The sequence below is a fragment of the Cryptomeria japonica genome, chromosome 10, assembly GCF_030272615.1.
Source record: "Cryptomeria japonica chromosome 10, Sugi_1.0, whole genome shotgun sequence".
NCBI classification, from domain to species: Eukaryota; Viridiplantae; Streptophyta; class Pinopsida; order Cupressales; family Cupressaceae; genus Cryptomeria; species Cryptomeria japonica.
In genome coordinates this window covers 449,384,911-449,401,133 of record NC_081414.1, presented here as the reverse complement: position 1 = coordinate 449,401,133, position 16,223 = coordinate 449,384,911, and the positions used below count along the sequence as shown (strand labels likewise).

Sequence of the window (16,223 nt, the reverse complement as noted above, 5' to 3'; positions counted from 1 at the left end):
TCCCAAGAACACCTAGTTAATACCGTCTCCAGAATTCGTAGGTTTAGATCAGCTTTCTTAACCTACCCCTTTTCCCCTTTTTGAAAGCCTAAATCTCGGAAAATCCAAAAAACAAAAACAAAAGAGCCTGAAATTGATAAATTTATTCAAGTCCAGAGGCTTGAAAGACATTTGTAAACGTAAGTCCCCCTTGAGATTTTCAGCATACAGTACCCAAGTAGCTATCCCACGAAAGTCACTTGTTCGCACATATAGACCTTGGAATCGCCATATGATAAGCGGTGATTTTTCAGGAGAGGATAGAATACCTTTGGGTATCTTACTCTAATGCTTGGTATATGATAAAACGTACACCAACAAGACACCAATCTCTTCTATGTAGAGAGGCACCAACCTTGAATATTGCTTCTTCAAAACATGAAAAACTTCTGCTATATTTCTACTTGTGACTTACATGAAAATGTGCTATAAAATCTGCTCTTAGCTTGCCTCAAACATCTGCTCTTCGGGCTGCTCCAATTCGCTTTTAAAGTCTGCTCTATATCTGCACTTAGATTTGCTCCAATTCACCCTTAAAATCTGCTATAAGTTTGCTATTAGTGAGAATGATCTTCATTGAATTGCTTGAGAAATGAACTCCAAGTGACCTCTATTTATATCCCTCAAAATGCAACCTTTCACCAATGGATATGCCTCCTCAAATTAGATAGACGAAGACTCAGATAAATATTTATTTTTTAATTTAAATCTCCCTCCAAATTGGGTGCTAAACATCGCTAGGTTGACAAGCAATTAGAATTTTATTTAATTTAATTTCCCTCCAAACTTTGGGTGCCAAAACACTATGGGGTTGGTTCAAATAAAAAACCAATTATTTTGAAATTTAATTCCCCAAAGTTGAGGTCGGCCAAGAATAAAATATTAAATTAAATCTTGTCTAGGTTGCCAAACATGGGAGGTCAGCCAGAATTATAAGTTTGTCTTGGATACTAATGTGGATGTCAGCCATCATAAATAAACAATTTAAACTCTTATTTTCTATAGTTTTGATTTTCTTCAGTAGACCTTTCACATCAATGACAACAGTTCTTTCAAACACAAGTGTTGTACTTGAATCAATCAACTGATAAATGGCTATTATTTCCAACCCAAACTATTAATTTTTTAATTTTTCTAACAGCTAGTCTTTCATATTAAAAACCAGAAATCTTATGCTTTGCAAAAGCATTATATATATTTCACACAGCACAAACCGCTACACATAAAATCATATTTCCACACTGCAGTATTATTTTTTATTTTCTAGAATATATAAATCACGCACATTGAATCCACACAAAACCCCAATCTGCAAACCAAAAAAACTGAAAACCACAAACCACAACTAAATACACTTTGAATCTGAAATTCAATCTATAACGTTCAGCACAATGGTGATTCTAGAGTGAAATGACATAGCCCAGCTAAGAGAGTTTTCTTCTCCAGAACTAGATTTATTTAAGGGTTTTTGTCCTTAGGTAAGAAGAACAAAGTTCATTCTCAAACCAAACAATGAAAATCCAATAGTAATCCTTTTTCAAAAAAGGGCCTTTTGCTTTTTCTATGCTTTATTGGAAAAAGCATTATTTCTTAATAAAATAATATAAACTGTCCTTATGACCACTTTTCAACACCTTAACTATAGCAACACTTAAAAAACCTTTTAAAATAATTAAACATAAGCTGTCAATTAAAATATTAATCAAAGCTACCCTTTTGATTTAATTATTTATCTTATTTTCTATGTACCAACACCAAAAAGCCTACAAGAAAAACTTACGAAAATAGGTTAAGAGTAGTGTTTCTTACCAATGCCATCCAATTACATTTATGATTTTAGTGTAATTGGATGGCATTGGTGTCTTATTGGGTTGCAAAGTAGCATTCAACCAAAACAAGTGACACACAAAAAATAATAGCAAAGATATGATGTATATAAACAACATTTACATAGTGATCCTTCTCTAAACTTGTAGGCATTCATTCATAGTAGACAAAAGACTCTTGCATCTAAAATAATGCAATAAATTGGAGTGTTGCAACAGTCTTCAAATATATAATATAATCAAACTGTAATATCCCCTTTTTAGTTCGTCCCTGTTCTTGAGTGATTAGCCTATCTTTCTGACCTTCGTAGGCTAATAATTGTGGATAGAGGGTCTTCTGAGGTAGAGGCTTGGATAATGGAGGTTCTTGTTTTCTCTAGAATTCAGTATGTTCCAGTTTGGTCTTCGTTTGGCTCAGACTGGACTTCGTTTTGGCTCAATTTCATATACTTACTATTTATAGTAAGTCAAGAATCGATCAAGAGGGACCCTTTCTATTTTTAGTAAGTCAGTAGGTTGGGCAAAGGATAAAATGGTCAACTCCCACGTGCAGAATGAATGAAGAAATGTTGATTAATCATGGAGTTATGCTTATTTGATTATTAATAAAGTGATAGCTTTATTAATAAATTTTATTATGAGGCCATTTAATGTTATATTATAAGTCATTAAAAGAAAGGGTCATATTCATCATTAAAATGGGGCCATGTTTTAATTAATTATTGAGCACCTAGCCAAGGAGGAAATTAAATGACAAAGTGCAAATATAAAAATTTTCTTAATGATTAGTTAGAAGATTCTAGATGGCTGACTTCAAGAGGAGGAAAAAGAATATATAGAGGAGGAGGCTCATTGTTTTGGGATGGAATGTTTTGACAACTTCTTTGCTTGATAGCTTGTGGAGCAAAGGGTTTCCGTAGTTTATCTTCAGCCATTGGAAACGAAAAACTCTCAATTGGTAATGCGATTTTGAGGTTGTAAAATATCTTCCGAATTATCGCTGGTTATGGGCTCTACCTCAGAAGTTCAACTTGGGCTAAATTTCTGGCCAAGGGCCAAATTTACTTGCACACTCGGTGATTCGAATAGAGACAATAATTGGGGGGGTTTATGCTCCAATCGATTTGTGCTAGAGAGCTGGATATCCATCTTGAGCAATCTGATTTATTTATCAGACATTTCTAGTTATTCAAATCAGTTTATAAGAGCCACGTTTTTGCACATTGCATCAACATTGGGCATCGATTTCACCCCTAGGTTGGAGCACTCACTTTGGGAGAGGCCAACGATGTTTTTTTATGCTTGAAAGGTGGTGTAGAAGCTGGTATTTATTTATTTACTGTCTGAAGCAATCAGAATAGGGGCGGCAGCAAAAAGGCCACGATTTGGGCACTTCAGGAGGTCATTTTCAGTGGAGGTGCATTGCAGATTTATCCTCTCTTTAAGGCGACTTCTCCTACGAGGTTTTCATGTATTTAGTAGTGCATTGATCATATAGGGAACTTGTTGTTGTAGACGTCTTTAATCAGACATATCATTGAAGTTGTTTAATGAATGTAAGTCAAGAGTCAAGGCATCTATATGTTTATTGTATTTGGTGATTGCATATAATAAAGGAGGAATAAGTTGCAGGCCATTACTTGATGATACGTCCATGTTCATAATGATAGTAGTTTGCATGCCAAGTGTTTGTGAAAATGTCTCTTGGCTGTAGGTGCACATTTTTCATTTGAAAAATTATATATATGCATTGGAAAGATCAAAAAGAAGTCATTTATGCATTGACCTTCATATTTTAGAAATTTATAGAAGTCTTTGCAAGCATTTCATGTGCCTTGGTGTCAATAACACGCATTTATATCAGACTGATAACTCAGTCCAGCAAGCTAGAAGATTATATGTGAATTGTTTGACATTATTCCGTGAGCCAAAAGGGCAAAATTTTACATCAGATTGGACAAGGGATACTACAGTGGTATTAGAGTGGTCCCCTGCCATCCCGTGGGGTTGAATCAAATTGTTAATGCAGCCGAATGACAAAGAGAAGGTATTATTACAGGGAATCCAGGAAAAATTGGCATCCACCACAGATACCCGAAGGGGAAACAACTTCTAGTTTGATTGGTGTTCACCGGGGGGCATCCTCAAGACCTTCAAAATAGGTTGCAGGTTTGGGTGACAGAAGAGACAATACTCCACCACAAGATGAAGCCAGAGAAGTTAGGGAAACCATGAGAGGTTCACAGGATAGACAACAATGTATAGCAGATAGATTGCAACAACTCACGGAGCTATACAATAGTTAGCTAATCCTAGGAGGCAAAATCATGAGCAAGAGGATAATAGGAATGTGGTTGGAATTCCCAGGGCTTGTAGAAGCCCTACTCATGAGGTTGATCGACCTACTAGACCTAATTTTGTGAGGGATGAGCCAGAAGAAGGAGGTGTAGGGGAAAATGATGATGCTATGTTTGTGGACAATGTCATGACAGTGCATGATGAGTGGAGCTTATTACCCCCTGATGTAAGAGAACATTTGAATTTTGACAGGTCCTTGACTCAAAAGATGGAGCATGCTAGGCAAGACAGGAGGCCATGAAATCAGAACAGGGATCTGGATTATGCTACCAGTAAATTGACCCTACCATTGTTTGATGGAAGTGGAAAGGTCACAGCACGGTCATGGATACATAAGTTGGAGACCTATTTCCATTTACGGCCTATGACATAAGGAGATGCAATCAAATTTGCTACATTGCATCTTGATGGAATGGCTAATGATTGGTGGCATAATGGAATGGTTACCTTGCAGCATAACCTCATCACTTCATATCAGGAGTTTGTTGATCGGTTGATTGAGCGTTTTGATAAGAACGATTCAGAATCTTATTTCAAAGATCTTGCTCAACTTAAACAGGTTGGGAGTTTGGACAATAACATTGGAGATTTTCAGCGGTTATTAGTTATGGTTCCCAACTTTTTAGAGCAAAGATTAGTTGTGCTCTTCATTGAGGGCTTATTGGAGCCTTTGTGAGGGTGGATACAAGCTTTTGACTCACCATCATTACAGGAGGCAATGAAGACGGATAGAAGTATGGAGTTCGCAGCCCCAAAAAACAAGAGTTCGCATAAAGATGTTCTTTCCACCAGCAATGAGAGTCCTCAGCAATCTGCTGATAAGAAAAAGAAATTAGCGACCATGTTGGATGAGGAGACACGGGAGGAGTTAAGTAAAAAGAAATTGTGTTTCTAGTGCAAGGAGCCTTACAACAAAGAGCACGACTGCCCTTTGAGGCCTAACGGTAGAGCAAATCGTATAATGTGGGCGTATTATGAGGATTTCGATCCTGAAACTTTGGATCAGCCAACTACTTCAGGAGATGAACAGGGTGGAAAAACTTCTACAGAGTTTGGGCTTGATGGGAATCTATCTCCTATAATATTATTTGCTAATGTACAGGATGAGATTTCATTCAAATTCAGGGGATTAGTCAATGGACAACATTGCATTGCTTGACACTGGAGCAACGTATAATTTTATCGATGAGGGATTTGTGTCCAAATTTAGACTTCAAACAAAGGACTTCAATGGATTTAGAGTTAGAGTCGCCGATGGATATACCCTCTAATGCACCAGGTGGATAGGTAATATCACCTTACAGTTGAATGATTATGAGTTATAGGATAACTTCTATGTGATCAACATGGGTGCAATGGACATAGTATTGGGTATGAAATGACTCCAAGATATTAGAAAATTTACCCTCAATGTACCAAAATTTGAAATGAAATTTGAGTTGAATAACAGGGAGTGTTGAGGGGAATTGTAGATGGGAGCTTGCATTCTATTTCTCTTTGTAAACAGGAGAGCAGGAAGATAGAGCATAAGATCATTTAGGAGGAGTTCCCATTTGCTCATGACTCTAGGGGTACAGAGAGTGGTATGATTTGGATCAGCACGGAGGTGTTGTTCAGTTTGTGAACAATCCCTTGTTTGAGACAGACGCTACTTGGTCATGTGATAATCCACTCTTCGAGATAGATGTTGATCACTTTCACGACCCCAGTCCTGAGGTGAGCATTGATCGTGGTGTTTGGGATCCTAGCAATGCATCGGGATTTTAGACGAGACTCGCAAAGTTTTCTGAGGTGTACATAGTGAGGAGTGTGTAGAGTTTTACATTTGATCCTCATGTACATGACGTATTTCAAATGCATAGTTTAGTGGCGCATGTGCTTGACAGTGTTGATGACAACTTGCTTTGCGCAGAGTTGGGAAGCAAACTTTGTCAGCACCCCGAGTTGCTTCCTTATGAGGTTTATGCTCCGATGACACCTATGGCTAGGATTGATTTGGTTTGGTTGGTATTGTCAGTACTATTGGTGTTGGTGTTGCAGGACTTAGTTGGTTATGTCACGGACATTACTCAGTTCTTTCCTTAGGACCCAGGTGGAGTGCTCCTTTGGCGAGTTTTTTGTGAGCAATGGAGATTGCTTGGGGACAAGCAATTTAAGGGAGGGCGGAGTGTAATGTCCCCTTTTTAGTTCGTTCATGTTCTTGAGTGATTGGCCTATCTTTCTGACCTTCGTAGGCTAATAATTGTGGATAGAGGGTCTTCTAAGGTAAAGACTTGGTTAATGCAGGTTCTTGTTTTCTCCAGAATTCAATATGTTCCAGTTTGGTCTTCGTTTGACTCAGATTGGACTACGTTTTGGCTCAATTTCATATACTTACTATTTATAGTAATTCAGGAGTCGATCAAGAGGGACCCTTTTTATTTTTAGTAAGTCAATGGGCTGGACAGAGGACAAAATGGTCAACTCCCCAGTGCAGACAAAATGAAGAAATATTGATTAATCATGGAGTTATGCTTATTTGATTATTAATAAAGTGAAAACTTTATTAATAAATTTTATTATGAGGCCATTTAATGTTATATTATAAGTTATTAAAAGAAAGGGTCATATTCATCATTAAAATGGGGCCATGTTTTAATCAATTATTGAGCGCCTAGTCAAGGAGGAAATTAAATGACATAAAGTGCAAATATAAAATTTTATTATTAATGATTTGTTAGAAGATTCTAGATGGCTGACTTCAAGAGGAGGAAAAAGAATAAATAGGGGAGGAGGCTCATTGTTTTGGGATGGAATGTTTTGACAGCTTCTTTGTTTGATAGCTTGTGGAGCCAAGGGTTTCTACAGTTTATCTTCAGCAATTGGGAACGTAAAACTCTCAATTGGTAATGCAATTTTGAGGTTGTGAAATATCTTCTGAATCATCGCTGGTTGTGCGCTCTACCTCAAGAGTTCAACTAGGGCTAAATTTCTGGCCAAGGGCCAAATTTACTTGCAGACTTCGTGATTAGGATTGAGACAATAATTGGGGGGGTTTATGCTCCAATCGATTTGTGCTAGAGAGCTGGATATCCATCTTGAGCAATCTGATTTATTTATCAGACATTTCTAGTTATTCAACTCAGTTTATAAGAGCCATGATTTTGGACATTGCATCAACAATGGGCACGATTTCACCCCTAGGCTGGAGTGCTCACTTTGGGAGAAGCCAATGATGCTTTTTTATGCTTGAAAGGTGGCGTAGAAGCGGGTATTTATTTATTTACTGTCTGAAGCAATCAGAACAGGGGCAGCAGCAGAAAGGCCACGATTTAGGTACTTGAGGAGGCCACTTTCAGTGGAGCTACATTGCAGATTTATCCTCTCTCTAAGGCGACTTCTCCTACCAGGTTTTCATGTATTTAGTAGTGCATTGATCATAATGGGAACTTGCTGTTGTAAATGTCTTTAATCAGACATATCATTGAAGTTGTTTAATGAATGTAAGTCAAGAGTCAAGGCATCTCTATGTTTATTGTATTTGGTGATTGCATATAATAAAGGAGAAATAAGTTGCAGGCCATTACTTGTAGATATGTCCATATTCATAATGATAGTAGTTTGCATGCCAAGTGTTTGTGAAAATGTCTCTTGGCTGTAGGTGCACATTTTTCATTTGAAAAATCATATATATGCATTGAAAAGATCAAAAAGAAGTCATTTATGCATTCAGCTTCGTAGTTTAGATATTATAGAAGTCTTTGCAAGTGTTTCATGTGCCTTGGTGTCAATAACATGCAAGCTAGAAGATTATATGTGAATTGTTGACATTATTCCTTGAGCCAAAAAGGGCAAAATTTTACATCAGATTGGACAAGGGATACTACACAAACCAACAACTATGCTATAAAAAGTTTACAAAGAAGAGAGTTTGTCACACTTCCATGCCCTGAAAGTCTCTAAAATGCCAATTAGCCAAGGAGACATGCAGTTACATACATCCACTACAAAATGTAACTCTTACAACTTAAAGAGAAGTTCCAATGGTGAATAGAATTACAGAAGTTGAAACCCTAGATATTCTTTCACTACGATCACTCGAAAATTCTAAAAACCAAACCCCATGTGAAGGAAAAAAAACTAACATAAACAACTCCATAGGCAGCAGCAAAAATGCGAGCTAGTCAGCTAGAGGAGAGGGCCATCATCAATTGTATGAAACAAAGGATGACAAGGCAAGAGCAAGAACAAATCTCCAAAAATTGTGTCACAAATCAATCTGAGGAACTAGCTCAAAGGTCCATTTGTACCAAAGAAACAACTTATAAATGCAAGCCCATCATGCACAGTATTTCCAATGCAACAGATTGAAAGTATGGATGAGAATATTTGAAAGGATCGAGAAAAACAGTGGACACCATTAAATACAATCAATGCCCCAACGATTTCACCGAACACAATAATGCCAAAACATTCCACCACACACAAATTAGTCATGTCCATGTCAAATCCATCCTCACCTCGACTAAATACTATTGAAAATTCAATTCTGCTAGTCAAAGCAGTTCAAAGGTTCATTAATAACATTCCAAGAGTGGTCGGAAGGTTCTTGATTGGTTTGCAAGAAAACAATGCTAAAGTGAAGTTGAAATGTATATTGGTAGTGAAGTTTCGCAAAAGGGAACTGCAGTTAGATAGTGATATCTTGCAAGAAGAGGTTGCGGGGAAATCAAGGTGAGCTAAAAACTTGCTTGATTTTGACGGTGAAATGCACTTGTGCAAGAGAACAAAGGTGAACTTGTTGACGTGTATTTTGTACACAATCAAACACAGAATAAAATACCCAAGGGTACCTTATCCTCTCTTGAATAAAGCCTCTGATTGCTGAAGATATCGCGGAAAAGGATCAATCAGGATGACTTCAAGGTTCTTGTATGTAGGGTCTCTACGTGTGGATAAGCACCAGTGGTCGTTGTGAATGTTGTTTCATCAAGGGGCCTTACGTTTCCGAATTGTAGGAACAAAATTTCCTAAAACTAACAAGTTCTCAAAAAGATCAAAAGGTAGGGTTTGCAAGAGATGAATTCTAATCTAATCCTAAGAATGATTCAATGTAGGCTAGACTTGGTAAGACTCTACCAATTTCAGTGTTGCCAAGGAATAACAACTCTACTGAAATTGATGCGATCTTCTAAGGTGACTAATGATTTTTCAATTCATCAAGAATCATAGACACTACCATGAAGGTACATATCAATAGTTCAATAATGATTGAAGGTTTAAGCAATCCAAATATCTCCAGTTGACCACACAAGGCGTCCTTACAATCAGCAAGAAGCTAGTGGTTTGGAACGTGAATCTCACCAAAGATCAAGCTCAACACTTAGTCCTTCAAATTTAAATACTACTTCAACCAAGAATGATTCAAGAAAGTAAGCAACCATGAAAGTAGCCACAAGAATTGCAATAAAACACCATAACTTCAATATTTTATTGATCTCAAAGCCAAAATAGACAACAATTGCTTGAAATTCTCTCTTCAATGCTCAATCTTGCTACAAAATAACTTCTAACTATCTGACTCTAATATCTATTTCTCCTTTTAATCTCTAATTACAAAATGAAAATGAGTGAGGGTATATATAGCATCCTCAATTACAATGAACAACCCAGATCAAAAGAAGATCAACGGCTGAGATTCTGACACCTAAACCCTAATTAGGGTTTTTTACAAAAAGTTCCCCCTTTATTGAACAATATTAAATGCATAGCCAAATATTTAATTGGCACAAAAATCTAGGAAACATAGACCAATGATAATTAAGGTGCCACATCATCTACAACAACCTCTCTTCTAGAACCTTGTTCCCTTTCCAATGCTCTTTCTTAGCATATGCAATGAATCTGGACACAATTCCTTCAATCTCAGCAATAGGAATCTCGGGAAGATTCCTCATTCGTTCCTCTAAGTGGATAACTTGATCGAAGGCCTTGAGAAGAGCCGCATCCCATCCAGGTTCGAGTTCTTTGATTTTCTCAATCAGGAGCATAGTGGCGAACATTTGATCCCTTTGCTCATCTGTAATAACATTCTCATCTTTGCAAAAGATGACCTTGACCTTTTCTTCCAACTCTTGAAGATCCACATCTGTCTCATCTTCAATCCTCCTGCCAAGAATAGAACATAACACCCCAAACACCTTGTCCTGAATTGGATGGATGACCTCTTCAACTTGATTGCATTTGGTGCTGATGTCTTCGAAAAGAACTTCCTTCATCTGGAGTAGAGTTGACCACTGGAGTAGATTATGAGCTCCTCCATCCATTATCTTTTCTTGTGCTAGAATCTTCCTTGGTGTTTGCCTGATTACTTGTAGAACAGGAATGATAACATCTCTAGTGTGGGCAAAGGCGGCTACTGTTATCATTAGGTTGTGGATGATCTCAAGGACCTGGATAGCTTGATGGATGGTCTGCATCATTCTTGTTGCGAATTCAACGGCTACTGTATGGGACTTGTCAATCCAAGAGCTCATAAGCTGAACCAAGCTCTTGACTCTTTCTGCCTCGCCAACTGATTCAAGGGGAAGTACTTGCACGGGAGACACTGCTGGATCCTGACGTCCCAAGGGCTGATTGAGATGGCTAAAGTAGCCTCTCCAAGCACTGACCTCTCGCTCAAGCTTTCTATTCTTTTCCATTTCTTCCTTAAGCTTGTCTTTAAGTGCCTCAAATGAATCGGTTGCCTCATCCAATGTCTGCTCAGCGGTGAGTGGACCAAGTTCAAATGTTTCTACATCATACTCCTCTGCAAGGATTTCGCCTTCATACTTGTCCACTGCTGGTGTAGCTATCTGCAATTTCCTGGATCCTGTCTCATCTTTGATCATCTTGGACATCTTGGTGGCCTTCCTCCTCTCTGTTACTCCCTGAGAATTTCCTACAAGGCTCTCTAAGTCAATCACATTATCTTCATCCTCGATCACAATCACCCTTGTTAGTCTCTCCTTCAACCAATCTGGAATGGCGGATCTTGTCTCTCTAACTTGTATCTCTTTAGGCAATGGTTCTTCTTGTCGGAGAGGAGATGTCACTTCATCATCATTCTTGTCTTCATGTAGCTCATTGACTTGGGGAGATTGACTTGATGAACGTTGAGATGCCTGCCCCTCTTCGTGTTTATCATTCTGTACCATTGATTCCATAGATTCCTCGACTTCAGGTACCCTCTTCTCTTGTCCTACAACCTGACTCGTCCTTTTTTCATGTTGAGAAGATGTACCGGATGAGCGATCTTGATTGGCATGTTGCTTCTTCTTGGAGGGTTCCCTTTTCTCAGGTCTTTCTTTCCTCTTCGCGCCTCTAGGATGAGGATTGCCTTCACTTGCGCTTCTGGGATGAGGATTGCCTTCACTTGCACTTCTAGGATGAGGATTGCCTTCACTTACGCTTGCTCCTCCTTCTCTTGGCCTTTCCTCCAAAGTAAAAGTTATTGGTACTTTCTGATCTCTCAACTTTTGATGTTGTATATCTACCCATTTGCGAGTATATGACAAAACTGGAGCCATCAAAGCTTTTAAGTCCAAAACCTCAAGCTCGTTCCAATCTATCCTCACTGCTTTGTCTTCTCGGTCATAAGATGATTGGAGATGTCTGCCACTGTCCTGAGCTTGATCGGCCACTCTGTAAACTTTGCATTTCCTGATGAAATCTAAAGGCAATCTGGAATGCATCTTTCTTTTTACTTCTAGATCACTTGAGAGATTCATCCAAAAGTCTTCTACCTGACATTCATGCCTGTACTTTCTACCAACTGTCTCTTCTATATACCCATAAGGATCAAAATTCTCCCTCAAGGCAAAGAATGAAAATGAATATAAGGCCAATTCTCTTTCTGCATCATCCAAGGCTAAAGCATTAGGACATACCTCAACTGAATTCCCTAGTATGATAGGCACATGAATTCCATTTCCATGCCTGTGTCTGAATGCCTTCGCATAAGCCGCCAACTGCCTAGTCACCTCAAGTAGCACTATCCTGTCTGTCAGATATCTTGGCAACATATAGGGAGGTGAAGGACACCCATGAACTCTAATATATGTAAACTTTTGGAATTGGATGAACCAAGCACCATACCTCTTTACAAGCTCTTGTGCATCTTGGGATAACCGATTGTGAATCCCGCCTTGCAATATCCTGGTGATGTTCATCGTGAAGGTATCATTGACTATCTTGTAGTCACTTCCTGGTGGATGATGCAAATGAACATAAGATTCACAAACTCTGACTTCCCCGGGTCCTCTTCCGATCACTCCTCTGTGAGGTAGTCCTGCATATTCGAAACTCCTGATCAAGGCATATATGATGTATGAGCTCATGTGGAATGACTTGGTAGCCTTCAGTCTCCTTAACTGCACGTCCAAGCAATGGCTAATAATTCTAGCCCAATGAATTGTTCCTTTTCCTTGAACTATCACTTGGATGAAGTCGAACATCCACTTCTCAAAATAGAAGGCTTGAGGAGCCCCTGTAACTCGATTGAGTAAAGTTATCAAATCTCTGTATTCCTCCTGGAAGTCGATCCTATGTGGTGTGTTGGGAATCTTGCTCAGGCGAGGACGACTTTTGAGTAACCAATTCTTATTGATGATGCTCAAGCAAGTGTCTGGATCATCTTCATACATGGACTGGGCTCCTTCTAAGCTTTTGTAAATCATATCTTTATGTTCTGGAAGATGGAGAGCCTCACTTATAGCCTCTTCTGAAAGGCAAGCCAAAGTGTTCCCTTCCTTGGACACTATTGATCTTGATTGTGGATCATAATGGCAGGCACACTCGATCATCAGCTCATGGCACTGGACCGCTGGAGGGAAACCGACCGCCTTGATGATGCCACTTTCAATTATTCTCTTTGCGACAGGTGATGGCTTTCCAATGTAAGGGACCTCTCGAAACTTCTTCACACTGAAGTTTCCCAAGTTGGTATCTCCAATGTTGCTCCACTTTGACACGATCTTGGTCTCCAATTCTTCATTCCTCTGATCTTCCTTCATGAGAGCTGGATGACTAGTGGATGCTCCTGCCTTTGGGGTCGCCATCTTGACACCTACACAACATTTCATAATGAGCAATATATTTTACAACGTAGAAATATAGAGTAGAAAGGAAGATTTAAGCTTTTAATTAGGAAACTTCATGATAAATCTTTGAGTTATCATTTCCTAATTAACTACGCAATTTTCAAAAACTTGAAGTTCGAAATTCAAAAATTTCAACATTGGGACTAGGATGATCCCACCATACCTCCACTTGAGAATTAATTCTAAAAAAACGATGCAAATAAGGAGAATTCGCTAGGCAAAATGTAGATTGAAGTCCTCCCTTTAGCAAAATGCGCCTTCTTCTAGCCCTCACGAGCATCAATTCCACCACCTCTAGTCTTCAACACTTAGGACAACTCGCTCCAGCTAAACCAGATTTCGCACTTCTTCCTTGCTTCTCCAAATCGCCCTTGATACAATGAATGAATGATTGATTAAAATCGCTCAACACACCCCTATTATATAGGCGCTCACCACTTCATTTTCCCATAGGCCGACTTGGTGAAAATAGGCCAAAATAAACGAAAAATTAATAAAAGAAGAAGGCCGACTTAATTAAGCAATGAAAATGATACCTCAAGCGCTCTCCTTTTAAATTTTAATTTAATAATAATTAATTTCGAATGCCTTAATTAATAAATTAAAAAAACGATTTTCCAAGGCTTAAAATTAATTATTAAATGCTTTGCGCTTTTATTAAATGCCAATTTAATTGAAATTTTTAAAATATTTTGAAGTTTTTAGCGAATTCGGCATCTAATGCGATTGGGAGGATAGTGGTACCTAAGCATGGTAAAACAATGAATGTTAATAACCTCGCTTTGGTCCCTTGGAGAGGGACAGGAGCGCTCTTTCATTTTAAGCCTCACATTCCTTGCTTTCATGCTCAAAATCTCCTCCTTGGCGTCCAAGATGGGATTTTCATTTGGAACTTTGAGTTTAATTTACTCGATCCCTTAGGAGGAGCGTACCTTAGGACATTTTCGCCCTGGTCCCTTGGTGAGGGACAGGAGCAATTTTTGTCTTTTGTCCTTGATCTTTATCTTCCAAATTGCCAATTCATGTTGTGGGGTAAGCAACGATCTCCTTCGCCCACTCTATGCATGCTTAACTCGTTCCTTCAAGGCAAAATAGACTCTCCCAAGATTTTCGCCCTGGTCCTCCAGTGAAGGACAGGAGCGATTTTTGTCCTTGAGCCTAGGATTGTCGATTTTTGGAAGCAATTCCTTGTTCACCATTTTTTAAAAGACATTTCTCATCTTGCATCACCTTGTCTTGGCGTGGTTTTGGAGGGAAATTATTGGTTTTATAAAAATCGCCCTGGTCCTCCAGTGAAGGACAGGAGCGCTTTAGCCAATTGTCGTCGAAGTTTGTGGTCCTTGCAACTCCATTTCACCCCGAAGCACTTCAAGTATCATTCCAAACTTGTGCCTTGGCCTAGGTTCGTCCCAATTTGGAGAGAAAAGATAGTCCTTTAGGTTTTTCGCCCTGGTCCCCTGGGGAGGGACAGGAGCGATTTTGCAATTATGAACTTACCTGTGCTTTGCTAGCCTTCGAAATTATCTTCAATGGACCAATTACGCCCTCTTTCATTCATTTCAAATACGAAACTTGCCTTACCTTTTCAAGAGATTTGCCTTGTTAGAAAATCGCTCTGGTTCTTTGGTGAGGTACAGGAGCGATTGTTGTCTTTTGGGTTGATTCCCTCCTTTGTGGCCCACTCAAGTTATATTCAACGGACAGAACACACTTCCCTTGGCCTCTTCAAATCGTAAAATCACTTTAATCTTGCAAGAATAATGCAAATTTTGAAACTCAAGCTCCAGTCCTTCAGTGAGGGACAGGGGCGAATTTTGCCCTCTAGGCCAAATCGTTTCACTTTTCATCTCGAAAATCCTTTGCTGGGGAAGATATCATCCTCTTACAAGCCATGAACAAGAGCTCAAGTCCGAGAAAGGTCCAAAAAGGTATGTATAAAGAAAATCGCCCTAGTCATTCAGGGAAGGACAGGGGTGAATTCTTCCTAAACCTTCAAATTTTATCATTTTCAAATCTCCAAAATCCTTAAAATCATCAAGTCATGTTCAATTATCTCCCCTGTAGACCCTGCACAAAACAAATTAAAAAAGTCAGAGACCAAAATGCACTAAAAAACATTTTCGCCTTGGTCCCTGGGAGAGGGACAGGAGCGATTTCACCTTTCTAAGCTAAAATATCCACAATTTAGATCTTCAATCATTTCACCAGGCAGGGTTAGGTCATCTCCAAGGCCGGGAACCAGTTAGCAAGCCTTCCCAAAACAAGAAATTGCACTTAGAATGAAATTCGCCCTGAGCCTCCAGTGAAGGACAGGAGCGATTTCTCTGTTTCAGGCATCATCTCGCCTCCAAAATTTGATCAAAATTTACCTAGGCAAAAATGTACAATTTAATCTTCAAAATGCTAACACTTAGACAAAATTTGAATTTTCCCTCAAAAAACCCTGACTAGACCTAACCTGAGACATATCTGACTTCCTAACAGGCTCATCTTATTTCAAAAATCGCAATCTTCAGGAGGATGCTTAATAACCTTCAAAATTTGACTGGACTCGGCTTGAAAATATCCAAAAGAAACCCCCTAAGGCTTAGCCCTAGCCCAGACAACTCACTCACTCACTCAAAACCCTAAAAGCAGAGAGAAGAACAGGCAAAACAAAAGCAAAAAAGAGGGGGTCCCCATTTTAATGGGGCGATGTGTGAAATGGTCACAACAGAACTACACCTAACAAGTGCAAATGGGCATGAAAATCCTACAAAAGCACCAAAAACGAACTAAAAAGCTACCCAACTTAGGATTTTGGAGATCCCAACAACATTTAACACAAGAATAGGCACATGAACAACAATGACAAACAACTTAGGTAAAACAACTCATGGGA

At 38.9% G+C, this 16,223-nt stretch overlaps 1 protein-coding gene across 11 annotated transcripts in view; it reads right to left on the bottom strand.

Annotated features, from left to right (window-relative positions):
• Positions 1–16,223, bottom strand: part of LOC131067535 (meiotic recombination protein SPO11-1) — a 195,499-nt gene that overhangs the window by 52,702 nt on the left and 126,574 nt on the right. The window lies entirely within an intron of this gene.